This window comes from Pelophylax lessonae (assembly GCF_965119305.1).
Source record: "Pelophylax lessonae genome assembly, chromosome: 2".
In the NCBI taxonomy this organism is placed as follows: Eukaryota; Metazoa; Chordata; class Amphibia; order Anura; family Ranidae; genus Pelophylax; species Pelophylax lessonae.
The window spans coordinates 688,525,853-688,553,118 of record NC_138769.1 but is presented as its reverse complement, the minus strand read 5'-3'; the positions used below and the strand labels follow the sequence as shown (position 1 = coordinate 688,553,118).

At 40.2% G+C, this 27,266-nt stretch overlaps 1 protein-coding gene across 4 annotated transcripts in view; it reads left to right on the top strand.

The window, feature by feature from the left end:
- FAT3 (FAT atypical cadherin 3) overlaps window positions 1-27,266 on the top strand; it is a 1,063,130-nt gene that overhangs the window by 617,303 nt on the left and 418,561 nt on the right. The gene's annotated exons all lie outside the window — the stretch shown is intronic.

Below are 27,266 nucleotides of genomic sequence, written 5' to 3'. Positions count from 1 at the left end.
CTTTAACCTTTATATTGGCCAATGACTAGCATGGCAGCTCTGGCAGCCAATGGACCAGGTGCAGGAGTATTCGGATCATCTGTTAATACTACCAGTTAGTGTTGGTGTTTGTATATTAAAGCATCTGGGCTCTAGGGGAAAACTGAAAAAAATGATTTACTCAATTATTATTTTTTTTTATCATGTCTGAAAATACTAATAAGAAGTACAGTAGACCTAACTCTCGATGGCCAGAAAAGACCTTACAATGTCTGCAAATTAATTAAAGAGAGAAACAGAAAACAAGGAAAGCTTTACAATGGTAATTGAAACGTTTAAAATGTATCTAAAGCCAAAAAGAGAAATTTACTGTACACTCGTTTCCTCCACTGTATCTATGGAGGAGCTATGTTGTCACCCAAGGCTGCTCCTTGGCTTTGGACTACAAACATATCTTCCTGTAATAATTTCCATTACATCAGGGGAGCCAGGAAGTTTTGTACATTATAGAAGATCGAGTATATTTTAGAAAGAATAGTAAGACTAGGGTTGGGTTCCCACTGGGTGGTAAAGTGGAAAACCAAAAGTTAGAGGGCAGAGGGTGCCACATCCCAATTGAAGATATCAACAAGAACAAGGTTAGACATTTTATAAAATCCTTAGCTGTATTAGATACCACACATAAAAAAATATATTAATTGTTTAAATCAATCTCATGACATGGCTGTACATAATCCCAGTAAGTTGGATACCCCCTTGGATAGTATGAGAACAACCCACAAGGACATTCCCACAGAGCTGATGGTTTCCACCATCCTTATCATATTGCTCTACGTGTTTTGCGGTGAGCCGCTTGTTTAGGAGCACGATGTAAGTACAGATGGGAGATGATATTGTTTACGATTTCAGTTCATCTAATGGAAAGTTACGAGGACACTGCATTTCTGCAGTATTTTATGTACTTGAAGAAAATTCTAACTATATCCCCCTTAAAAGGCACGGTGACCCTGTGTCGAGCGCGTAGGGGAGGGGCCCGGACGGTATCATAGCTAATTCCAGTTAGGAAGGAAGCAGCATACAGATCAGAGTCTCTGGAACTGCTATGCCCGCCTTTGCATTATGTAGACTTACTCACAAAATACAAAGGCTTCTGTGAATGGGCAGCAGAAGGGAGGGACAGGCAAAGTTGCTGTGTGTACTTCTCTCCTCTCACAGCTGGAGTGTGTCCCTCGGGAGTGCAATAAACCTGTTACATATAAGTAATATAGGAAAGTCCCAGAGGTGGCATTCACCTAACTATAGACGTAACTCATAGTGTGCCTGCACTTTTTGCAAAGTTGCTGAATTGTACTCTGGGTATAGGGTGGTGCATTTGTAACAATGAATGTAGAGAATGGGTGCTCAACCTGTGGCCCTCCAGTTGTTGCCAAACTACAATTCCCATCATGCCTCTGCCTTTGGGAGTCATGCTTATAACTATCAGCTTTGCAATGCCTCATGGGACTAGTAGTTCTGCAACAGCTGGAGGGCCACAGGTTGAGCACCCATAATGGTGTATGCAAAAAACAGAACATTTTCCAGGAATTCAACTTTAAAAATGTTCTGTTTTTCTGCATACACCATTACACTACATTAATATTTAGGATTGCATCATCGTATACCCTAAGTACAGCCCCGCACATCTATATCTATAGGGAGCTGTACAGTGTACACCTCACCTGGGCTTTCCAGCTTGGGGGAAAAAAAAAACAGATTTTACATTGGTAAGGCCTCGGCGCCCATATGCAAAAGGCCTAAATCAGATTCATAATAACAAGTAAAAGCAGTGTCTACATTTCTACAGTCAGTAGAACCGTGAACTTGCCTTGTATGCCAGACTTGTTTAATGCTCCGCCGGTCTGCAGACAGCTATCAGTCCATTTAGTAAAAAACTCAGCTTGGCATCCTTTATAGGAACCGCCATTCCATTTTCCTAGCCAGCAGTTGGAGAGGCATGCTGGGGCTTCCAGTCCCTCAGGTGAAGTGTGTTGGCTTTGCAACTCCTGCATGAAAAAAAAAAAACGCATACCGCAGCAGCAGTGGGAAGTAGGTCACAGGTTTTAGGCAGCAATCCTTCGACACTGTTATTTTACCTCCACCTGTAAGTGATTGCTCCGCCATGGGGAGTCCTTTTGTTCATTTCGTGTGGCGTCAGAGGCTTTGAAATAACAAGACAAGTCGCTCTTTCTCCCAGCAGTGTCCAGTTAGGTACATGTCCTGTACATCATTTACCGCCAGACCCTGCTGTGTCCTCGGCAATCACGATACGCATTAAACCTTTTACTTTTTCTGTGAAATAGCGAAAATATGCCCGCTAAAGATGTCCAGAAATTCCTTCCTTGTGAGCTGCGATTTTGACATTTTAACTTGATTGATCGAAAAGAGAAAAAAATAAATAAGCACAGAGTGTACCAGACACACAAGGCTTTGCTTCTTTACAATAAATAAATGTATTTACCGCTGTTTAAATGATAGTGTATGGGATAGGCACGGCGTGCAGCTGAAAAGGCTCAGAATTGGTATTTGTCATATTACAGGATTTTTCTTTTCACTTGTAAATGTACTTATCCTCTCCCAAACCTTTTGCTACTCAAAGTGCATGTTACCTTAAAAGATATTATATCATATATGAGTCTGTGTCGCTATGTAGTTGTTTATTTCTGTAGCCTGAAGGAAAAAAGCCTACAAAGGCCGGGACTATTAGTAGGCATAATCCGAAACCAAGCAAAATAATCAACAATTATATAAAAAAAAATCATTTATTAACCACTTAAGCCCCGGAAAATTTTACCCCCTTCCTGACCAGGGCCTATTTTGCGATTTGGCACTGCGTGACTTTAACAGACAATTGCGCGGCTGTGCGACACTGTACCTAAACTAATTTGACGTCCTTTTTTTCCCACAAACAGAGCTTTCTTTTGGGGGTATTTGATCACCTGTGCGATTTTTACTTTTTGCGCTATAAACAAAAAAAGAGCGTCAATTTTGCAAAGATAACAATATTTTTCACATTTTTTTATATGAAATTCCCCCCCCCAAAAAATGTAACTATCAAAATTTTTTAACATTTTAGGCTAATTTGTTTTATGCTACATATGTTTGGGAAAAAAAATTGCAAAAAGCGTATTTTTATTGGTTTGCTTATTGTGTTTACTAACTAAGGGAAAGATTTCTGTCATTTTTGGTGTTTTTTTTTAACGCGTAATGGCGGCGATCTGCAAATTTTTTTGCGGTACTGCGACATTGTGGCGGACAGATCGGACCCTTGACTGACATTTTTGACACTTTTGGGGTTACCAGTGACATTACTACAGTAATCAGTGCTATACATATACACTGTTACTGCAAAATGACACTAACAGGGAAGGGGTTAACTTTATTGGGGAAGGAGGGGTTAAGTGTGTCCCTAGGGGCGTGCTTTTAACTGTGATTGGACATGGCTATTGGTGTAGGAACAGTGATCAACGGTCCTATATAGTAGAACTGTATGATCACTATTCATACACAGGGGAGAATGACAGGCGGCTTGTTTACATTAGCCGCCTGCCTTTCTCCCTTCACGTTGGACGATCGCGAGTGACCGGCGGACATCGGGTCCGCCGGTCACACGCACGGACTTCCCAGGGAACGAGCCGGGGCCCGCTCGCCCGCTATTGGCTCACAAGCAAGTGACAGGCTAGTGACGTACCGGTATGTCACTTTGCCTGGCCGGGGCTGACCGCCGCAGTATATGTACTTGCCGCGGTCGGCAACCGGTTAAAAATCACTATATAAAAACACTCACAAATTAGTGGAAATACGGGCTAAAATAGCGTATACATAGTTGAAAAATGCAAACAGAACTTCTACAAAAAGGCAAAAGTTTAAAAGAAGAAAATGGTCGCACACCACCACGGAATCCAATGAAGAAAAGTTCCTTTATTCACATAAGTGGTACAAGGTACAGCAGGGTAGGACACTAGTTAGTGAACAAGCACATAGCAGTCGTGTGAAACGCGTCTACTGCCCTACCCTGCTGTACCTTGTACCACTCATGTGAATAAAGGAACTTTTCTTCATTGGATTTCGTGGTGGTGTGCGACCATTTTCTTCTTTTATGCTTCTCCAGGTGGCGAGCCGAGGTTCAGCACCCACCTTGAATCATAGACTTTGATTAGCCTGAGCGGTGTTATCTCTCTTCATTGCAAAGGAAAAGGTACACAAGATGAGATATCCGACGTGTTTCGAGACTTTGATATTGTGCTCTTCTTCAGGGATGCCCATATACAGTCATATATAGAAGTTCTAAAATACAAAAGAGCAATAAATACATAGCATATAAACCAGGCATATAGATCAGTGCATGAGACATGGTGCGTAACATCAAATGACCACTGACCAGATTCCCAGATGATGCCTCACTGTCACAGATAGACCAGGATATGTAAAATCAAAAGCAGTGCTACAAAGTTGTCTGTGAGGTTCCCTGGGCCAACATTTTTTTTTTTTTTTTTTCATTTCTTAGTTTGCTGAGAAGAAATATTTGGTGATCCTACCTACCTCTTCTTTATTTTGCAATGTGACCATGCCAAATAGGGAAGCATATCTGTGCTTGTGTGGTCAGTTTGCCTATCAGTGCTTTCATTATGGAGTTACAAGATGCTGTGTCAATGCACGGCGTGCTTGTATTTCCCATAGTCTGTTTAATGGCTTGTTTACACATGCTGTAGGTCTCTGAAGAGTAATCCACAATGGATGCCGTTGGTGGGTGGTAAAAACATGCAACTGAGCTACATTTTTATGCCACCACATCCCCCCCAAGCTGAATAGGTGAAAGTTAAAGTAAGGCCACTAACCAGCAAAGAGCACTACAAGTCCCATCTTTCTGTCCAATCATTTGCTGCAGTCATCCCAGCATTTTGTCCAAAATATCAGTAACATGAAATCCGATCAGAAAGATGATCAAGCGGCATCTAATGTGAGGAGCTTGCAGCTTCCAGAGGAGATCTGGGATGATCAAAGGCAGCTTAAACAACAAGAAAACAGGAGTGCAGAGTTCTCATTAGCATGAAAGTATATATTTATTGAGATTCATGCTAATGAGGGTCCTGTGCTCCTGTTTTCTTGTTGTTTATGCTGCAATGGCAGCAAATGGAGATGTACAGATGCAAAGCATTGTATGCACAACAAGAATTAAACCCCCTGTCCTGGTCAGCAGTACCCCCTACTGAAGTCAACCCATACATTAAATAGGGCCGTGCCGCATTTTAACCCCTATGATTTTAATTACGCTTTAACCACCACATCCCTGCCCATGATTAAAAGTGGCTCCCAAGAGGATCCAAAGAGGAAAACAGCGCACACATGTCATGAACATACTTTCATGTTGTGTGTGGCTAATACCAAGTTACACAGATATGATTTTGGAGTGTGTCTGTGGGAATTTGTGCCAATTCAATCAAAGACCATTTGTAAGGTCAGGTACTGTTGTTGGAGGAGAAAACTCTCTCACAATTGGTATTCCAATTCATGTCAGAGGTCTTCAGTAGGGTTAAGGTCAGGGTTCTGTGCAGGGCAACCCAGTTCCTACACACCAAACTCATTAAACCATGTCTTTATGGAGCTGGCTTTGTACACAGTTGCACAGTCATGCTGGAAATGAAAAGGATATTCAACAAACTACTACCAGGAAATTATAAGCGCACAATTGTCTAAAATGCCTTTGTTGTTGTAGCGCAAATAGTACTCCTCACTGTAAATATCTGAACTCAATAAATTAGAGCAGTGGTCTCAAAAATGCTGCCCTGGGGCTGGATGGGACCCTTTGCTTGTCTTTATCTGGCCCTTTGGCCATTATTCCTGCCACTGGCACCAACAATGGGGCATCATTTCTGCCACTGACACCAACAGTGGGGCACGATTCCTAGCAATTACACCAACGATAGGGCATAATTCCTTCCACTGACAACAAAAGTGGGGCACTATTCCTCCCACTGACACCAACTATTTCTACCCCTAATACCAAAGAAGGGGCATTGTTTACTCCCACTGTGCACAGTCTGCCCCCCCCCCCCCCAAAGTCTGAAGGACAGTAAACTGGCCCTTTCTTTTGAAAGTTTGGAGACCCCTGATTTGCAGTTGCTATATAGTAAAAGCGTGCTGGTCAAATCTCCACATACCTTTGGCCTTATTATGGATATTACATGTGTATCTCAAAAAGCATTAAGATAGTGGATAAAAAATACAAGGATTGTACCAAAGTAATGTATAAGTGCACATAACTTTTTATTAACTTGCATAGATCAGTCAAATTTCACTTGTTAGTAGAGTAACTTTTTCCCTTCTTTTTCATTGGAGGCAAATAATGGTTTCTGAGCAGAAGCAATATGCAGTCAGGGAGTTCTTAATGAAGGAGAGGTGCAGGCTGTCCGACATCCACAGGAGGTCAACATCCAATCTTTACCAAGATGACACCATTTGACAAGAACAATGTCTTGCCATTGGTGACTCTTGTCAATGGGTTCATCTCCGTAAAGGTTCTGTAGCCTTCTGTGGATGTCAGACAGCCTGCATCCCTCCTTGGTCAAGAACTCACTGATGGCACATTGCTTCTGCTCAGAAACCAATATTTGCCTTCAAAGAAAAAGAAGAAGAACAGCACATTGCTTCTGCTTGGAATCCAGAATTTACCTGCAGTGAAAAAGAGGAAGAATTACTTTAGAGGAAGAGTTACGCTACCAATATGTGAAAGTTGAATGACCTACGGAAGTTAATAAAAATGTTCTGCCCCCTTTTGCATTAATTTCAGTATAGCACTCATGGAATGTGAATTGCAAATAAAGCACAGCACGATGTCCACATTTCATTTTGAATTCTGTCTCCAAAAAAAAAAAAGTTTATCTATATCATTGTTTAGCCTAGTACAGCCTCATAGACCTATAACATAAAATAGTTTCTCTGTCCATTGTGGATCACCAGATTGTTTAATCGGATGCACACTCAGTTTATGCAAGAGTTGTGAATGTTGTCCAGGGGAATTAATAATGTATGTTATTGTGCGCTCAGAAAAACTCCAGGTCCAGATGACAGTGTCGGGTGAGGCAGAGGGCATCCTCTATCGTCTGCTTTTATGCAGAATACTTGTTACTAATTGCTGTAGCATTGACGAGCCATTAATTCTGCAACATGCAATCTGGGGCACTGGAGAGCAATAGAGACACGGCATTTTTGGAGCTTATTATATAAACAGGCAAATTAAGCTGAAGACCCAGATAATGAACATTTTTTTCTTATTCAGTGTCTGGTAGTGCCATTTCCCTGGCTGAGCCCAGGAGAGCTCCGCTGTTTGCAAAGTAAAAATGATACCCCAGCGCCAGCCGAGGGTAAATAAATGATATGATGGTTATAAACCGAAATTAGAACAGCCCGTGGATTCCAATTAAAGGAGAAGCATTGATATAAATAGGTTTTATTTCACAGAGATTTAAAGGGTCACTTGTAAAAATGTTTGAGCTTAAAATTGAACAACTCTAGACAAATAGCTAATGGCACAGTTGGAATACAAATATTTAGTTGGTGCAAAATAATTTTTGCTGGTGTTTTGTGGGTCTTTATAACAGCTAGCAGAGGGGAGTGATGCTCATCTTTCTACTGATTTTCAAAATTTAAAGATCACATCCCCTGGCATGCTTTAGACCTGTATGTTACAGCGGGATAGCGGGATATTGTATGGTGTAGGGTTTTTCATTTTGCTGCACATATATGGACCTTGCTTTGTGCACTGGAAATCATTTGGTGGACAAGGGGGATTATAGTGTGGGGTTGTTTTGCAGGGGGTTGGGCTTTGCCCCTTAGTTCCAGTGAAGGTAACTCTTAAGGCGTCAGCATACCAGGACATTTTGGACAATTTCATGCTCCCTACTGTGTGGGAACAGTTTGGGGATGGCCCTTCCTGTTCCAACATGACTGCACACCAGTGCACAAAGCAAGGTCCATAAAGATACGGATTAGCAAGTTTGGGGTGGAGGAATGGAACAGAGTCCTGACCTCAACCCAATAGAACACCTTTGGGATGAATTAGAGTGGAGACTGAGAGCCAGGCCTTCTCGTCTAACATACGTGTGTGACCTCACAAATGCACTTCTGGAAGAATGGTCAAACATTCTCATAGACACACTCCTAAACCTTGCGGACAGCCTTCTTAGAAGAGTTGAAGCTGTTATAGCAAAGGTTGGGCCAACTCAATATTGAACCCTATGGACTAAGACTGGGATGCAATTAAAGTTCATGTGCGGTGTAAAGGCAGATGTCCCAATACTTTTGACAATATATTGTATATATAATATATATAGTATAATTTGTTTATTTCATGAATTACAATACAAGCTCTGGGGTTTATGTATAGCACATTTGCTGGGTAGATTTCTTAACCATTTGCACAGGCCCTTTGAAAGTTTACTGTATTGTTTGTAATTGAATTACCCCCTCTGATTGGTAGCTCCATCTAGTGCCCATAATGCTGTATTTTTTTTTTCATTGCAGTATTTCAGGTAAAATACTGCATTATGGCCATGAAGTTATGAAGTTTAGGGTGAAGTTGGCTTTTCTTGGAATAACTTGTTATTTCATTCTTTGTAGTGGTTTAAAGCCCAACTCTGGGAAACTTAAAAAAGATCCCTTGCAGTGGGTCTGCACCAGCCCTACAGGGGTTAATTGCTTATTTAGGTCTAGGTGACTTGTTAAGGAAGATTTACTTAGCCAATCCTCCACTCTTCCATGCTGTTAAACCAGCCCTTGCAGGCAGCATCCTTTCCCCTATACTCCGACGGTCTGAGGTCCTGACAGGATCAAGAAGGATGCGATGACGCCAAGAGACAGTCCACTACCAGAGCGTTGGAAAGCGCCATCTGCTGGGGGAGTGGAGGATCAGGCAGGGGCAGACTGGCAACTTTCAGCCCAGGGGGCAAGTACAAACCAGAGGCCCATGGTGCAGCAACTTCCATCTCTCCCTCCTCCCGTCCTCCTCCTGACCCCCCATTCCAAGCTGAAGCCCTTTTTCCAGGTACTCTCTACTCACCGGCTGAATCCGGGTTCCCAACCTGGCCAGCAGGGGCTGTTGGGGGGAGCTGGGACAGCTTGGTCAGGCTGGCCAGGGGAGGAAAATCTCAAGTGGGGCATGGAACCGGCTTCTGCTCAGACACAGTTTACACCATCCATGTTGGGGGGGGGGGGCTGCGCTCTGTCCTTGTCTTCATCCCACACTCAGTATGTCAGTGGCAGAGACTTTTTACTTCTTTTCACCGGGAATCCTTTAGGCATGTCTGTGGCAGAAGTGGTGCAGCCTATTTACAGGACATCAGTGAGGCGCAGGACCCCCCTGCCCCCTGGCCCAGTCCTCCCCTGGGATCAGGTAAGTTAGTGTGCTTCTTCTCTTTTCTAGACAAAACCAGCAGTTAACATTTGCAGCACTGCAAGCTGCAAGTGATCATCTTTAAATTTCCCAGAGTTTGGCTTTAAGTTCTACTTTGAAAGAATTATCTGTTAGCAGCTGAACCAAAATTCGGGGCAACGATCTTTAAGAAGATTTTCTTAGTCGTCCTTGACACGATCGTCTTTGTGCATTATCTTAGATGGTGGACTAATTGCCTGTGGTGTAAGCAGACTTTGTCGGTTTACTTAAAGTTGACCGTTTTTTCACTCAATTTCCAGCGATCAGCAGATTTGGCAGGTTTGCAGTTGGCTGCATCTTTTAGCCCATTTGGATTAGGTTTAACAGTAATCCAAATGCTGACTGCTGGTAAAACTCCGCTTTAATGCTTCCCCATAGCCCGACACCAACATACTTTATCTTCCTTGCCATCCATTCAGACTTAAGACGCATTTAATAGTATTTTAGGAATACGTGCGGCAGAAGAGACATCAAAAAATATGCAAGCCTTTAATCTCACAGCGTGCTGCTCCGGATAATAGGCAAACTTTACTTTCCTAAAAAAGATCTGTCGTGCTGCCCTGAAAAAAAAATCCTAAAAGTTTTATATAGTGCCAGTTTATTCTGGGTAGATGTAGAATGCTTAGAACCCTTTCCATCAGATCCTGACCTGCAGAGCTTACATTCACGTGCCACAAAACACACCTCTCTTTCCAAGGTCAGACTGTGTAACAAACAAAAGTGAGAGAGAGGCACTGGATATGCATTTGCAGTAAGTCCTTCAAATTATTACTGGCACCGGTTCTGCAGTACTCTACAAAGGGGGTCTCCAAACATTTTGAACAAAGGGCCAGTTTGCTGTCATTTAGGCTTTTGGGGGGGGGGGGGCAGACTGACCCAGTGGGAGTAAACAATGCCCCATCTTTGATATTAGGGGGAAGAATATTGCCCCCTTATTGGTGTCAGTGGGAGGAATAGTTCCCTATTGTTGGTGTCTGTAGAAGGAATAATGCCTCAAGGGCCGGATAAAGACTAGCAAAGGGCCGCACTTTGGAGACCGCTACTATACAAGATAGGGACACCCTTAGGAGAATGGGGGCGATGGGGGCAGGGGTGAACCCAGTGGTGAAAATTAGTTTGAGAGCACCAACAATGTCCAAGAGTGCCAAACTTTAATGATAAAACTAGTTCACAGTAGAAAAACAGAGAACAGCTAACATGTTTAGGAGAAAAATAAACTCCCCCTTCTTCATGACTAAAGGAACACATGTAAAAGAGAAAAAAAGATGCATAGGTACTTTGTTTAGAATGGACTTGGTTTAGACTTTTATTATTCATTTTAATATTTTTATGTGAATTGAATTGATATACAATTTCACATTCTATTTTACTTATGTACTTTCTTCATATTTTTTATTTTTTTTTTTCATATTTCAAACATTAGTTCAAGAAAAGAAAGAAAGCAACTATTATGACAAGACATGGAACATAAAATTACAAAATCACAGGCTCTGTAAAATCACAGGCTCTGTATGTTAAGTATGTGCATATCTCAGCAGATAAAGTGCTAATTGTCTTGAACCTCTTTTTAAAAGAAAAAAAAAAGACATAGAAACTCAAAGAAGTTTTCCGAGCTAATAAAGCAAACATAAAAGATTAAAAATGGTATCTTAGTAATGAAGTTGGTAGATATTATGTGCTATTCTATAATATTATTGGTAGTAGAGTATAGTTATGAAGATATTGTTTTATTTTTTCCTTACTTTTATCTATTTTTCAGATGCTAGAAGTCCCTCCTGTGTTATTTTTACCTGCCCCCCCCCTCCTTTTTTTTTACTCCTATTTTTTTTTTCCTTTTTTATCTTTATTCATCTAAATATTTTTTTTTAAAGGGTTAGCACTTTGACTGTTAAGATGTGCACATACTTAACATACAGAGCCTAAAATTTTGTAATTTTACATTCAAAAACGTCCCATATTAGTTCCTGTTTACCTTTTCTTGAACCAAAGTTTGAAATATGAAAAAAAGAGTACACAAATGAACAGTTGTATATCAATTTAGTTCACATAAATAACAGATGATCGAAAAATATCTACACAAAGTCTATTCTAAACACTATTTAAATATTTGCGTACCCTTTGCTTATTTTTTATGGGTGTTCTTGTACACCTGAAGGAAATTTGCCTTGCGCCGAAATGTGTTGGCTGTTTTGTGTTTTTCTCCTGTAAATTCATGTTAATATTAGTTGTAAATTCTTGGACTTTGATGCTTTAAATAGATTAATTACAAGGTTGTATAATAATTCGCTTAACTTCCTTGTATGGGCTTCGGGGCAGTGTGTAAACCCCAAGAGGGAGTCCATACAGAGAGCATAAAACCCTAACTTTAGATTGTAGCTTTGATGGGTATGAAACAATTTGTGCACATAGTGTCTAGAACAGCCTTTTTCAACCAAGGTTCCTTCAGAGGTTCGTAGGGCCCCATTTAGCATCTAGCAATCTCTACCTCTCAGATATTTAACAATATTACATATTACACTAATGATGTTTTTGATTATTTGCAAGAGGGTCATTCCTCGCAATGACCACAAATGTAATGATCGTCCTTCCCATTGATCATTAATGTAAGAAGCCTTCTTCCAATTAACCATTAATGCAAGAATTGACCACCAATGTAAGAAGCATTCTTTTTATTGACCACTAATGTGATAAGCATTCTTCCCATTGACCACCAACATAAGAAGCATTCTTCCCATTGACCACCAATGTAAGAAGCATTTCTCCCATTGGCCTCTAATATAAGAAGCATTCTTCCCACTGACTACCAATGTAATGAACATTCTTCCCATTGACCACCAATGTAAGAAGCATTCTTTTCATTGACACTAATGTAGTGAGAATTCTTCCCTTTGACCACCAATGTAAGAAGTATTCTTCCCATTGTCCACTAATGTAAGAAGCATTCCCCCATTGGCCACTAATGTAAGAAGCATTCTTTTCACTGACTACCAATGTAAGGAACATTCTTCCCATTGACCACCAATGTAAAAAGCATTCTTTTCATTGACCACTAATGTAATGAGCATTCTTCCCGTTGACCACCAACGTAAGAAGCATTCCTCCCATTGACCACCAATGTAAAAGGCATTCTTCCCATTGACCACCAATGTAAGAAGCATTCATCCCATTAACCACGACATCTGTGACGTCTACTGACGTTACAGATGTCGGTCCAGGCACAAGCGTGACCACCGAGTTGGGATCCACCAGGTGCGAGCCGCTGAGAGCCTCAGCCGGCCAATCCCTGCCCCTCCACAGCCCAGCGCTCCAATAAGCGAGGAGGAGGCAGAGCAGAGAGCTGCTGACTGACAGCAGCTCTCTGCCTGGAAAGCTGTCTGAACCGAGAGATTGGCGGTGTTCGATTGCTTGGTTCTCAGTGTAGAGGCACCAGGGGACAGATGCAGATAGGACTGATGCTGCATCCACCTAGGTAAGTATAAATTGGGGAAAAAACTGATTCCCATACATCTTCTTTAATCACCAATGTAAGATGCATTCCTCCCATTGACCACCAATGTAAGGAGCATTCTTCCCATTGACGACCCAATGTAAGAAGCATTGCTCCCTGTGACCACCAATGTAAGAAGCATTCTTTCCTGTGACCACCAATGTAAGAAGCATTCTTCCCATTGAACTCCACAATGATGCACCATGCACTGGTAATATAGTAATTATTTGCAGGGATTCCCTAGAATCTGAAAGATAATTTAAGGGTTCCTCCAGGTTAAAAAATGTTGAGCGAAGACTGGTCTAGAAGCATGTATAGAAGATCTGCAGACAAGTATCAGAATTACTATGGTAATCCTTGCACAACTCTTAGCAATAAAATCATAAAGGGTTACATAGTTACAAAGTCAATAGGGTGGAAAAAAGGCCGATGTCCTCCAAGTTCAACCTCTCATGACCCCTGCAGCTCTACAGCGAAACAAAAAATATGGCACCGTTGACAATTCTGTCACACAGTAGGAAAAACAAATAAATCCTGACCCCCAAGGGCAGTCAAATAAATTTCCCAGATCAAAATTATGCTTTATTAGCCCTTAGTAATTATAACTCTGGATGTTATAAATTGGAAGAAAATCACTGAGTCCTTTTTTAAATTTCGTTATTGATTTGGCCACTGCTATTTTAAGCACTGCTGCAATCCACAGCTTAAAACTAGGGTTTAATGTACTTATATTTTTCTTTTCCTGGTACCTCCTTCCTTCCTCATCAACATGCTAATGCCATTTTTAAATAAAACTGTACCATTTTCCTTGTTCAGTATATCTTATATTAGACCACTAGGTCTCTGTTCTTCTCTGTGCAATATAGGGGGGTGGGAGGGGCCAGCGGGTTGAAGTACAAAAGCTGGCCATTTATAAGTAAGAATTTTGAATAAAAATTATTAGGAAAAGAATGTTCTAAGAAAGTTTGTTTTTCTAATCATTAGTGGGGTGATCTCCGTTCTTTTTCATCCACTGTAAGGGCCCTTTAACATGTCTTAGTATGTCCGCAAATCATCCTATTTTTTTGCGGATGATTTACGGACATAATGTAAGTCAATGGCATTGCGGATGTCAGCGGAATACCATCCGCTGACATCTGATTTTCTTCCTTTCAGTTCTGTTCCGTTTTTTGGAACGGAACAGAACCCTATTTTTCCTCCGTTCAAAAAGCGGAAAGGAAGCAAAATCGGATGTTAGCGGTGTCATCCGCTGACATCCGCAATGCCCATAGACTTACATTAGGTCCGCATATCATCCGCAAACGGATGGGATGATATGCGGACATACGGAGCGGATAACACAAGTGTCATCCGCTCCGTGAAAAAAAAAAAAGTGCTGGAGCGGATCGCAATACAGTCCGCTACGTGTGAAAGAGCCCTAACGAGAAAATTCATGGGAGCAGGATGGACAAGTTTTCTGCAACAAACAAATTTCTAACATTTGGTAAAGTCCATTCATTCAAAAATTAAATATTAAAAGCAAATTAAATATTTCGAGCAACAGTTCAATGTTATGAGAATTTTTCTTACAAATTTTACTAAGGCTCCATTCACACCTGCCTGAGTGTATTGTTTTCAGGCGGTTTTTTTTGGGGGTGTTTTTTTGGGTGTTTTTCAGGCTGTTTTGGGCGTTTTTCAGGCTTTTTTTGGGCGTTTTTTAAAGGCATTTTTCAGGTGTTTTTTTTGCAGGTGTTAGGAAGCAGGCATTGACATCTGACCAAAAAAAGCTTGTAATCTGCCAAAAAAGAAGCTCATGTACTTTTTTGAGCTTCAGGCAACAAAACGCTCATATGTGAACAGGAGCCATTGAAATGAATGAGATTTTGCTTGTTGGGCGTTTTGAGACTTCAGAGATGAGCGTTTTACGAACTGAAAAATGCTCAGTTGTGAACAGGGCCTAAGAATTTTTGTTCGAAATCCTATCCAACTATGGCCAGCTTTAGTACTACTCTCAAGAGTCCTCAATCAAAATGCAAGCAGCGGGAAGACTTAATGTCCGGATCACTAAATGAAAATAAAAGAGAAACTAAATGAACGCAACCCCCACATCTAAGGATTGGCAAGCTGTAACATATTACATGTTTGTTCTTGGGTTTACATACAAATTATCCTAGTGACAGGGTCTCTTTAAGTTTGCATGTCTTTGTATTACATACGTCCTATACCATATAAGAAGCAAAGTACTGCAGACTGAAAGAATCAACTGGGAACTAGCTCATTGCTCATCTGTGCTGCTGCGACTTGTTCTTATATTTTTTTTTTCTTTTCTGTGTGACTCTTTGCCAGAGGGCCTTGTCTCCACTCTCATTCAATTACACATCTTTCTGGTAGTAAATTAAATTATACTCTTCATTTGCCAGATGCAGCGTAAACACAAAACAACAGCGTTAACTAATAGCCCGCTACTGGGGTCAAGTGTCAGTGATCTAAAAAAAATAAAAAAAAAAAATAGCTACATTGTAGCAGACTTATCACCTGCTATAAAAAGAAAAAAGGAATGAGTATCCAGTGTTCAATTTATGGCAGTAGATGATTGGAGATTTTTGATTCTAATGACTTCAGGCCAACCGCCAAATAAACAGTTCAAATGCATACATATGAGTTGTTTTACCTGCAAAGAACAAGTATGCATATGAGTTGTTTTACCTGCAAAGAATTTGTAATTCTGTTCAGATAGCCCCAGATACCTCTGCTTAAAGTAGAACGCTGGCCGATCTACAAGGAAATATTGACAGCCACTCCACCTTCTTGCATATACACCCCTCTCACAAAAAATAGCAGTCATTTCTGCCAGAATTCCATGATGTTCTGTAGTCCTAACACATTTCCTGTCCTAGGGTGACCATGCTGCTCCTCCATAGATGCAGTGCAGAACTGAGTGTTGTCACATTAGGACAGGAATGTTTTACAAGCAGGATCATCAGGTGAAAATAAAGGAAAGCAAAAAATGATAAAATAAAGCTAATGCATATACAGTATAAGATTAGTAAGCTGCAATATCTTATTTCTATTTTCTTAATTTTATGGGTACTTTTCTATCAAATAAAAGAAAATAGTACAAAGGTCACGTTCCGCAATGATAGCAGACAGACTGTAGGTGTACAGCAGGTTTACAAATCACCAAGAACATATCACATATTAGCCCAGGTAGGACAGAAATGCAAACCCCCGGAAAACAGTGACATGGAGTTGGAAGCCCACATGTCGTAAATACTATAGTGGACTGAAGCGCGGAAGATGGGCATCTCTTGCACAATGGCACCTGGTCTTCTCTGCGTTTTCAAGTTAGAAAGAAAAGAAGCTTTATATATTCTTGAGAGTTTATGCAGTGTTTTACAAAATCAAGGAAGACAGTACAGTAACAATACAATTTAAAGCAAGATGGTTAGGGGACCTCGCTCTTGAGAGCTTACAATTTTAAAGGGAGAAACAAGTGATGCAATAGGTGTGAGGGCATGAGTTGATAGAGAAAGTAAAAGTTTGTTTTTTAGATTGAGGTGGGTTAGGATTTCCTGAAGAGATGAGTTTTCAGGGTTCACCTAAAGGTGGGCAGAGTAGGAGATAGTAGGAAAAATTGGGGTATGAAGTTCCAGAGGATGGGAGAAGTCCTGGAGGTGACCATGGGTGGAAGTGACAAGAGAGTTAGCAAGCAGGGAGATGCAAAGAGGAAACTGTGGTTGATATTTTGAGATGAGGCTGGTGATGCAACTTGGGCAGATTTGTGCATGGCTTTGTATGCTGTTGAATCTTATATATTGGGCCAGTGGAAGCCAGTGGAGGATAGTAAGGTGGATGAGTCTGGCAGCAGCATTCATAATAGACTGAGGAAGGAATAGCCCATATAGAGGTAGGCCAACGAGGAGGGAGTTGCAATAGTCGAGATGTGAGATAGCAAGAGTGTGACTTAGTCGGTTGGTGGTGTCATTGGTTGAGAAGGGACATATTTTGGAAATGTTAGAGGTGAAGGTGGCAAGATTTGACTGTTGGGTGTGGGGCTGAAAGCGGAGGTCAGAGTCCAGGATTACTCCTAGTGCCATGGCATAAGCAGTGGGACTGATAGCTGTGCTATTGATCTTGATGGAAAAGCTCGGAGGAGGTGACATGAGGGCTGAAGGTGAAGGTCAGAGTCAAGGATTATACTAAGCAACTGGCATGGGGGGAAAGACTGATAGTTGTGCTATTGATCTGGGTGGAAAGGCTCATGAGGCATAGGAAATATTATAAAGGCAGTTTTATTGATTGAATTTGAGGAAGCGGTATTACATCTGTGCTAATCTGTCAGTTTTTAAACTAGTGATGAGCAAGGAAGCTTAAGGGGGGAGCTGGGGAGTAGGGATAAATTTAAGTGTCGTCGGCATAGTGATAGTATTGGCCACTGTGGGAGGTTATTAACTAGCCAGGAGAGGAAGTGCAGAGAGAGAATACAAAACAAAACCCTGAAGGACCCTTACCGAAAGAGACAGGGGAGGCAAGGAGGTGTAGTTGTAGGTGACACTGAAGTAACGCTTATATAGGTAATAGTGAACTTTTGATTTTAGCAGAATTGCAATTCACAAATTTTTCTTGAAATCAAAAAACTGACAGTGAAAAATCTTTATATCTATATTCTGCTTAAACTAACTGTTAATCAATTTTACCTATCTGTCACTGTCAGTGGTTCAGCTCGGAGACCAGTAGCTATTGAAGTGGAGGAGATAGGCTTCCACTGATCAGCTGGATAGGTACAGAAGCAGGTCACCCTGGCGGATGAAACAGGCTTATCCGAGGCATAGAGTCTAAGCACTAACTAGAGTTCACCAGAACTCCTGATGGTGGAGATAAGTTTTGCTGCATGTTAATACCAGATCATGGTCCACTGGATTGCCCTACCAGGAAGCGAGGGACCTGGGGTCCAGTAGCAAATATAACAGGTAGGGATCAAGTAGAAGCGTAGTCATTAACAAGCCAAATGTCGGTAACAAGTGGTTGCAGGTTGGGATCAAGCAGAAGTGTAGTCGAGGAAAAAACTAAAGGTCGGTAACAAGTAGTAGCAAAGATACAAACGGCAGCAGGAGTGAAAAGAGTGAGATAGTGGCTGGAGAGAGCACAATAATCTGGCAAACAGGAGGTGCAAGGGCATGGCTAAAATAGGAATTCCAAAGGAGCAAAGGGCTCAAGGTTTAAAAGAAACAAAGTTCAAGAAAAGATTGTTCAAGGAATTGTCCAGGCTGCTGTCCAGCAACCCAGGTTGCTTAGAAGAGACACTGCCAGACACAGCAGAGGTTGCATGTTCAGATCTGGGCCCTGACACTAGCTTTCTGTCCCTGACCAGTAAGTAATTTTATACCCGTATTTCTATCCAGTGCCAGAACAATGTATAGATCAAGTGCTGTGCTAAAACAATGAGCAATAATACAAGTGTAACAAAATCAAAAGAAACAATATCCACATGATGTCAAGAAAATGTCTTAGGTGTTTGAAAAATTGTTTAAATGTTGTCAAACATCAAACTGATAATGAAGTGAGCAACAAGTGATAGGTAAAATTATTTTAACATTTCTAGAAGTACCAATGGGTAAACCTTTACCAAGTGCCACACGCAGAGGCTTACTTCAATAAAATGACCCTCTAAACTAGAGTCAACATTAGCTTGAAGAAAGACAATAAGTAACCTCCAGCAGTAAGTTAAAGGTTTTGCCAATTCCATGTCCTATCCAGTTCAGCAGACCATACATAGGGAGACATAAAAGAAGAGCCAGGCTTACCACATAGTGTAAAACCACTTTCAAACTTTATTAAAAATGAAGATGGCCTACTCACATAGGTATATATACATGGCAACGCTGTAAAAAAAAGTCCCGGGATAAAACATGAACCGCTTCCTGGTTCCGTAATGCATGGTGACGTCACAAGTATTGACTCCGCCCTGCCACTACAATGACTAAAAGCAGTCTTGACCAAAATTGGAAGGTCAATGTTCAACTGACCAGCTCTGCTTGAATGTCACTTCACCAGGTCTCCTTGGCTGAGATCACCTGGGCAGTAGTTTGGCATTTGATCATGTGTCTGGCATAAGAGGAAGCCTGGAGCTGGAGAATTAGCTTCCATTAGTGCAGTAGGATTGGTAAAATAGATCATTCTTTTTGACTGTGAACAGTTTCAGGTTAAAATAAAATCGCTACAGAAATGTTCTCTGTTATAAACACACTAAGCATCTGAATATTTAAGCGACGTTAAAAAGAATAGTTACCTGTGTTTACCTCCAAAGGGAATTCTGCCGCTTGCTGAGATAATGTCATATTCGTGGTAGAAGAATAGTCAAAAAGCTAAAGGCTTTTGTTTTATATGCCACAGTATACTTAGCAACATGATTATCTGCCATGCCCTGCTGTTACTTATTGCCAAGGATACTAATTCAGCGTGAATGAAGCAATCATATTGTATTTAGCCTTGACACCCTGAGATGATGGAATTGACAGTCACATGTTCCATTTGCTTCCATGTTCATGAACTCTGCATTAACTTGTGATTACTATGAATGATCAGAGATATTGTAATGCTATTAATAATTACACTTACAAATAATTTGTAATATTATTTTGTTTAATAACCACAATTTAAAGCTTGTAAATGCATTATATGCCAGAAAATCAATGGCCCTTTTTTGAAAGAAACAAGTTTTATGATGCATACTCTAACAAGATGGCTTAAACAGAAGTGTACTTTTTTTGTTCCCATGTGTGCCAACTCCTCCCTAGCATGTCACAATTAAGTAGATCTGAATCAATGAGTTATAACTCAAATCCCATGATGAAGTGGTATCTTTTACTGTCAGCACTTTGAGTGGTCAGGCAGTAGGACATCAGGAGGGTGGACTACAGTCGCACCATTTTTTAAGGGCAGAAAGTTGGATGCTCTTCCACAGAAAGGAAAGAAAGAATTGTCAAATAGCTGTATTTAGTATTTGTTACCAGCTTTTGATTTTAAAACATCCTGCTTTTTCATTCCATCCAAGATCTTCTATAAAGCAACCCTGTTTTAAACTAGAAACTGAATTTTAAATCATACAGCAATAGGTTTCTTAATGTATCTTTAGTTTTGTTCACGGATGCCCCAGATGCCCAAAACCAACGTCACTGTGTTATGCAAATCTTGGACTTCAGCAAAGGAAGCTGAGCTCCATCCTTTTCCTCCTACAACAAATAGTTGGTTAGTGTGACAGTTCATTACTCTAAAGGACCAATCATGATGTGATGGGGTTAAAATTTTACCAATGAATGGACTGTATTTTTGGGTTCTTGTAGTGCTCATAGTGCTCAAGTGTATAGATATGTTCAAGTACATGTAGGTATCGTCTTTCAGTTCTTTATGCTAGTGTAGTATTTTTATTGACTCGGCAGGTTCACTTTAGAGAGAATCTGTACAGATGTTGCTGATCCATAAAAACAGCAAGCAGAGGTAAAAGCACTTGTTAGGAGTGTTGCCTGTAGGCTCCCTGCAGCTGATCTTTTTCCAATGCCAACATACCATACCTTGTTCTTCATTGTGTCTCTGTGTGGAAGCCACCATCTTAGTGGAGGTGCAGAGGTTTTCTTTCTCATATTAGAGCTGTCCTCCTAAAGACTGGTAATCTGATGACTGGAAGGTGAACATTTAATAAGCAGCAGGAGAGGTGCAGAAAGCACATATCCACTGGATAAAACAGAAGCATGGAGATCCTTGAAGGGCAGGTTCTCAGGTATAACTTTCTTTCTAGGAAGGAGGACAGTTAATAGCACAGTAATGACATGGCCAACACTCACTCCAAATCTCTCAAGACTAGGTGTCAAAGGTAGCAGTGCCTTGGGAGATCTCAAACTGCAGCTATACAATATGAGGCTAAAGACACAAGGATGCCTACGCTCAGGAAGTGCAATGCTTTTTTTCAGGAAAGACCCAAAATAAGAAGTAAATCTTACTGTTTAGGCACATAATATTTGTATATGTTCACATTTTGCATTCAGGTCCACTTTAATACTATTATCCAAAGCATGAAAATGAAAACATTATAAGTATGGACAGTAATATTTTCTTTATGTCAATTTTGATACACGTGCAATATAGTTTTCATATAGATCTAAACATGTTCGTATATGATGCCTTCTTAGATTGCAGCTTGGCTTTGCCTTTTTGTTGTCCTGGAACCAATTTGTCCTCGGGGCTCCCATATTTTTCCAACTAACAGAAAAGTAAAAAAAAAACACATAACTTTAAAGTATTATTTTTAACATTAATACATTTTTGTCCTGATCATAATGAAGAAAGAAAATACGTACAAAACCACTACATGTATGCTTTAAGAAAATCAGCTTTATCGTGCATTGCCATTGGCTACCCTAATATGGCTACTACATAATTATAATAAAAAATAGCTATGTACTATTTAGGAATGTACACATTTTATGTTGGTAATATAGTTACTAAATAGTAAAAAGCTCAATAAAAAGTGATGATGTCCCTTTAAGGAACATCCTCCTATTGATTTATAAGTAACACTAGCAAGCATCAGGAATGGTGAGTTCAGCTGAGTAGAGTAACTGATGCTCATGTCTGATCAATGGCCCCCTTATTATGCAGATCAAGGAACTCATTTAAACTCTGGCAAAGTCAGTGTATTCAGCTCGAAACTTATATTGATTTGCAGGATAAGCCTATAATTGTGCAATGATCTTACATCTATCCCAATTAAGATTACATGGGATAAGCAGTTTTTCTACACTTTAAACATTTGCTTCAGTTATCACATAATGGTGGCACGTCCCGTTTAGCGACATTTACTTAGTCTTAGTCCAAATGTAAATGTATCTTGCAGTGTGGGAGGGACCACCAAACATAATTTCATTAAGACAGGAGGAGATCATGGGCTTAAAGTTTAACTATAATGTATTTTCAGTGAGCAAGGACAGGACACTTTTTGAATTTTTAACGTTGACTTGAAACGTTGACTTGAAATTAAAAAGTGGTCACCGATATATCCGGGATGTGATTATCATCCTTTCTTAAAGTGAATCTGCTATGGTCTAAAATATAGCTAGCAAAATTTTTAAGTGCAGTCACCAAACCTGCAGTAATCATCAGATGAGTTTTTGCGGGGAACTTTGTATTGCAAACTCAGGCCTTACACTGCCTCATCTTCTGTCCGAGTTGATACGAAGCCCCATCTTTTTGTCATTTAAATGTCGAGTGCCACATCTTCTGGGGCAAGCAGAGACTTTGTCATTTCACAGGTGGATAAAAGGAATGGACATTTGGGAGAGCAGGGAATTGTTTGGAATCTAAAGGGCTTCACGGGTATGCAAGAACTGGCAAGGGGCTTTCACCAGTTTTTCTGGCATGGCAGGTTCACTTTGAGTAAAAAAGGCTGCAGGCAGAAAGTACACCTATAGGTGCCCAATCATAACTACAACGGCTTCAAAAAACCCATCAGATACAGCTGAATTCTGGAACACTTTTGACAGGCAAAGCACCAGTACTTCTGGGTAGTGTAGGAACTTGCTGCTAAGTCTTGCCCCATCATATTCCTATTGGTCCATCAGTAAGATGCACTATTTTGCTGGTCAAAAGGAATGTGCAAGAAGTGGCAAGCCAGTTTGGCACTACAAGAAACCCTTTTAGAGGCAATATTTTATGTTTAAAAAAGAACCTCCATGTAACAAGAACACTCAAGCAGTAAACTACCAATTTAATTTGGGAAACACTGGAGCATAGCTCCCAACTGTCCCTGATTTAGAACTAAGTCCCTAACCTTTTCTATTGGTTGAACTGGATGGACTGGTGTCTTTTTTTTCAATCAGACTACCTGTGTAACTCCCATTTTCCTTCTCATTTGTTCCTTATTTTGAGGGACACATACATATATATATCTGATCTATATAATTGTGTATAAAATTCACTTTTTATCTTTCAAAAAGTATTTCCCTGTGCTAAACCTTTTATCCCATTTCTAAAAGGCTGCATTTGTAAATTTCAAAAGCCAATATTAAGGAATAGTCGTGGTAAAAAAAGCACTCTCGATTGTATGCCGATTAGTCTCTGTTATACTTTTTTCTCAATAAACATGTTAATGGAAAAAAAGGGAAAAAAAAATTGTGGATTTAACTAATCATTTCTATTGTATAATTCTCCTTTAAGGGGGTGTTGCAGGGGGGGTGTATTTTGCCTACTTACTTATAGGTGTCCCTCATTCCCATCTCAAAAAGTTGTGAGGTATGCTGGAGCCATGCTAAAGTCAAAATATATATTGTGGTCTGTTTTAGGAAATATTTGTGAAACTTCCCACAAAGCTTTTGGGTTGGATGGAAGCCTCTTGTTACATGATTCTGTGCTGTGTAATCTTCTACTCATGTTCCAATTCATGTGGGTGAAGTTGCAATTTATATAGTTACATAGTTAGTCGAGTTGAAAAACGACACAAGTCCATCTTGTTCAACAAATAGAAAATAACTAAATACATGGAAAACCTCCATATTTACCGTCCTAAACCCACAGTTGATCCAAAGACAAAAAAAAAAAAACTATGAAGTATGGTTCAATTTGCTCCAGCAGGGTTAAAAATTCCTTCCTAAAGATGCAGGGTGCAATACTGGAACCAATGGATACATTGGCTCATTTTCATGGCCATCAAAAAGCTGGAAATATTATAAACAATATCTGTAGTCTCATGATATGTGCATGGATGCTAAACAGATGATTTCTAGAGTCATTGTCGGGTCCCCCAAGTGCTAAAAACCCGCTGGTGGTTGATACCCCTCAATTAATTTCCTTTGTCATTGCCTCTTTTTGCCTTTGTTTTTCTTTATATCCCAGCCCTAGTCCTCAGAGTCAAATCAATTCAATTTCCAACACCTAAAAGTTGCAGTGTTATATCCAACAAGGTGCTTTAAATCAATGCAGATGAACTTTAGTGCAAAGATTAGAAAGATTTGTTACACATTTATATTTAAATGTTATGTACGCCCATAAAGAATGATTTACAAAAGAGCAGATCAAAGAGAGGATTGTTTTTGTTGGTTGTGTATTTGCATCTGTCTGGGCTGTACAAATCACTAATAATCACGTACTCACAAAGAGGCTGCAGACATAATTTGGGATGATGTCTCCCTGCAGGGTTCCTATAAGGGCAAACTTCTCATTTTCTCAAAGTTGACATTGATCAAACCATCAAAAGGTCCTTGAGGGAGAAGACAATCTGATTTATGTCTCTGACAGGTTGGAGGAGGTTTAGCGGGAAAGATCGAAACCGCTGCTGACAAGATATAGACATGAACACCAGCATAAGGGTGCCAAAAACCGCAGATATATCTATTGTGCTTGCTTTAGATCCTTGTTTTCACATTCAAATTAATGTTTGCATCTTTCAAGGCCATTTTCGTTGTTAGTGAAGGTAAGAATTATTTTTCTGTTGGCGCTGTCTGGAGGATGTCGTGGATGAGGCTATCACCTTGTCTCTGACCCCTTAGCTACTTCTTGCCTCCATGTATGCTCTGCAGACCTCACGGGGATAGACCACTTATATTCAAGCACTGTGCCTTTGAGGGACTTAGGAACAGCTGCATTTATTAGGTTTGGCCTCAGTGACAGTAGACATGGCTTTAATGTTGTTAATTAGGCTACAGATATCAATGCTGATTGAATTTCTTTTACATTTTTCATTGCTGTCCATACAGCTTCTGGGCACATTAGTGGACACTGATGCCATGGCATCCCATGTATCACTGTGGGGGCTTAGTGCCTTGGGTATTATGTTGCATCACAATCTTGACATACAGCTAGTTGGTGTTATGCTGTTTGAACTACTAGATCAGTTATGAGCATGTTAAAAGCCGAGCATGTCTGTAGCCCATCAACTGCCGGTCAGGGTGGCAATAGAAATGTATTTATATTATTGTTAGCTGGTATGGGAACTTTTGATATATTCTATGATTAACAACATGACTCTAACCTACTTTGGCTAGCTAGGCCCTTGAGATAAATTTGGTCCTATACTCAAAAATGAATGGCTTTTTTACCATAGTCTTGAATCATCAAAGAAACGTATAAGGAAACATTGATGAGGTTTATTTGCCCTATAACTCATCATTGCCAATCACGTGACCTGTGTTTAGCTATTTAATAGGATAACTGTTCAAATAGAGTTGGTGACTAACCAGCACTGCCTCATGTAAGGCCCTCAAGCTTGTTCAATCGGGGTCAGACAAAGATAAATGTTGGAAGTCAACATGTTTTTTTATATTTGACATTTATGGATTTTTACTGCCTGGTTAATAAAGCCATTTGGCCTATGTTGGAAGTTGTTTTGGAATGCAACAGAGTTTTGTAACAAGGAGTCGTAAATGGGAATTTAAAAAACATAAACAGCGCCAGGCTAAAAACATGAAAACAGGGCAGATGGATCCAACATGTATGATAACAAATAATTACTCTAAAAACATAAATGTGATAAAACCATGTGTGGTGTCACATAATAGCATTCCAATCATAGATTATGAAATATGCAAAAGACTAAAGTGCATGGTGCAAAACTGTGCAATATATCAAAAATCTCACAGAATATGGCTACATATACTCCCACTATTTGATGGAATATATGGCAGTGCTCAAGTCCATTAAAATATAAATATATATATATATATAAAGTGCCCAATTATAATGTGTCCAAATTGGAAAGTAAATCCGTGTTAAATGGAAAGTGTTCCATGTTCCAAGGTGAAAAAGGAGGGGTCACCACCAGTGCATCAATCACCGAAAGGGAAAAATCGGAAGCGCTTACCAGAGATAGTGGTCTCAAATGCCGATGGCAAAGAGTCGTATGAGCGTAAGATTAATAAGCCTTGTTGGCACGACCCTTGGTACTCAGTCTCCCCTCCGATCACTCAAGTGCTCCAAAAAACAGAAAAGCTCCAAATAGTGTAAAACCATCAAAAATTGTAAATTTAATAAAAAAATAGAACACTTACATTTTCCATGTAAATAACAGGCATTCAAATAGTAAACACAAGCGAACTCTAATGGGCGCAATATTTAGAGATGAGCTCAATCCAACCCGACGTACATTTTGTTCACCTGGACTTCATCTGGGGTATGGTAAATGGGAATTTTTCTCCTGAAGGATGTTCTCGTATGGGGGTAGAGGGGCATCAGCTAAGACCTCCGGGGGGTGAAATAAAATGGCTGATTTTGTGAGTTACAGAACATCAAAAACCAGCTGTTGCTGGAAAATGACCTGGGTCAAAGCAGTGGTTCATAGACTAATGCTGCCATCTGGTGATGACAACAGCATACTCCCTGGAAGATGTTCAGGGGAATAATATTCTTCCTTAGGAAGAACGGCCTCTTATGGCGTCTCATTGGACAGAGGACTACACGGGCGGCCAGAGGGTGTTTGTGTGGGGTGTGTCTGAGCGCAATTTAAAAAGTGAGGGTAAATGATGAGGCTCCCTCTTTTTCCATTGAGCCCAGCCAAGACACACAGAATTTTGAGGACGACCATACGTAAAGAATCATCTATGTTTTTTTTTTTTTTTTATGCTCTGTAGTATTCTTTTAGTGTTTTATGTTAGCATGTCTACTTTCTTTGCAAATAAATGAGATCTTTGCTTATTTAAACATTGTGTTCATTTATATAGCTAACATTGTTATTTCTATCACCACCATTAAACTTATGAGAGCTTTGATAAACTAGCGAAATAACGAAACAGACAAGATAATAAATGGGGGAAATCAAAAACCACCCCATATTTATTTCAATAGGATAAAACAATAAGATAAAATAAAACTTTTATCTAATCAATCTTTACAATCTCTTAATATTACAAAGGCAGACTATTGTAATAAAGGATTTTTAATTTAACAGTACACCTTAAGGGGCTGAGCAGGTCTGGAGTCCCTGAAAGATTATAGAAGTCTCTGGGTGGTTGAATTATGAATGATGATTTGAGTGCCCAGGACTTGGTGCCTGGCAGTGCCCAAAATCCATATGCATCACACGTGCTCAGTTCCTATGGAAAGTTTATACTTTGCCAGGCTTAGTAGAATCTGGATTTCCACTGAAACGAATGAAGATTGGGGCCTGTATGAGTGGTAGTAACCAGACTTGACAGTGAAGAAGGAAATGTGTCCATTGCAGCAATCTTTGGAGATCAATGCTATGAGGAGACTGTTATTATTGATCAGTACATTCGTTTCTAACCAACTTCTGCTGAGACTGAACCCGGACGTGCTCAGCTCTGAGCACTTTGGGTAAGAGCTGTCGAATATCTTACTCAAATGCCAGGAACA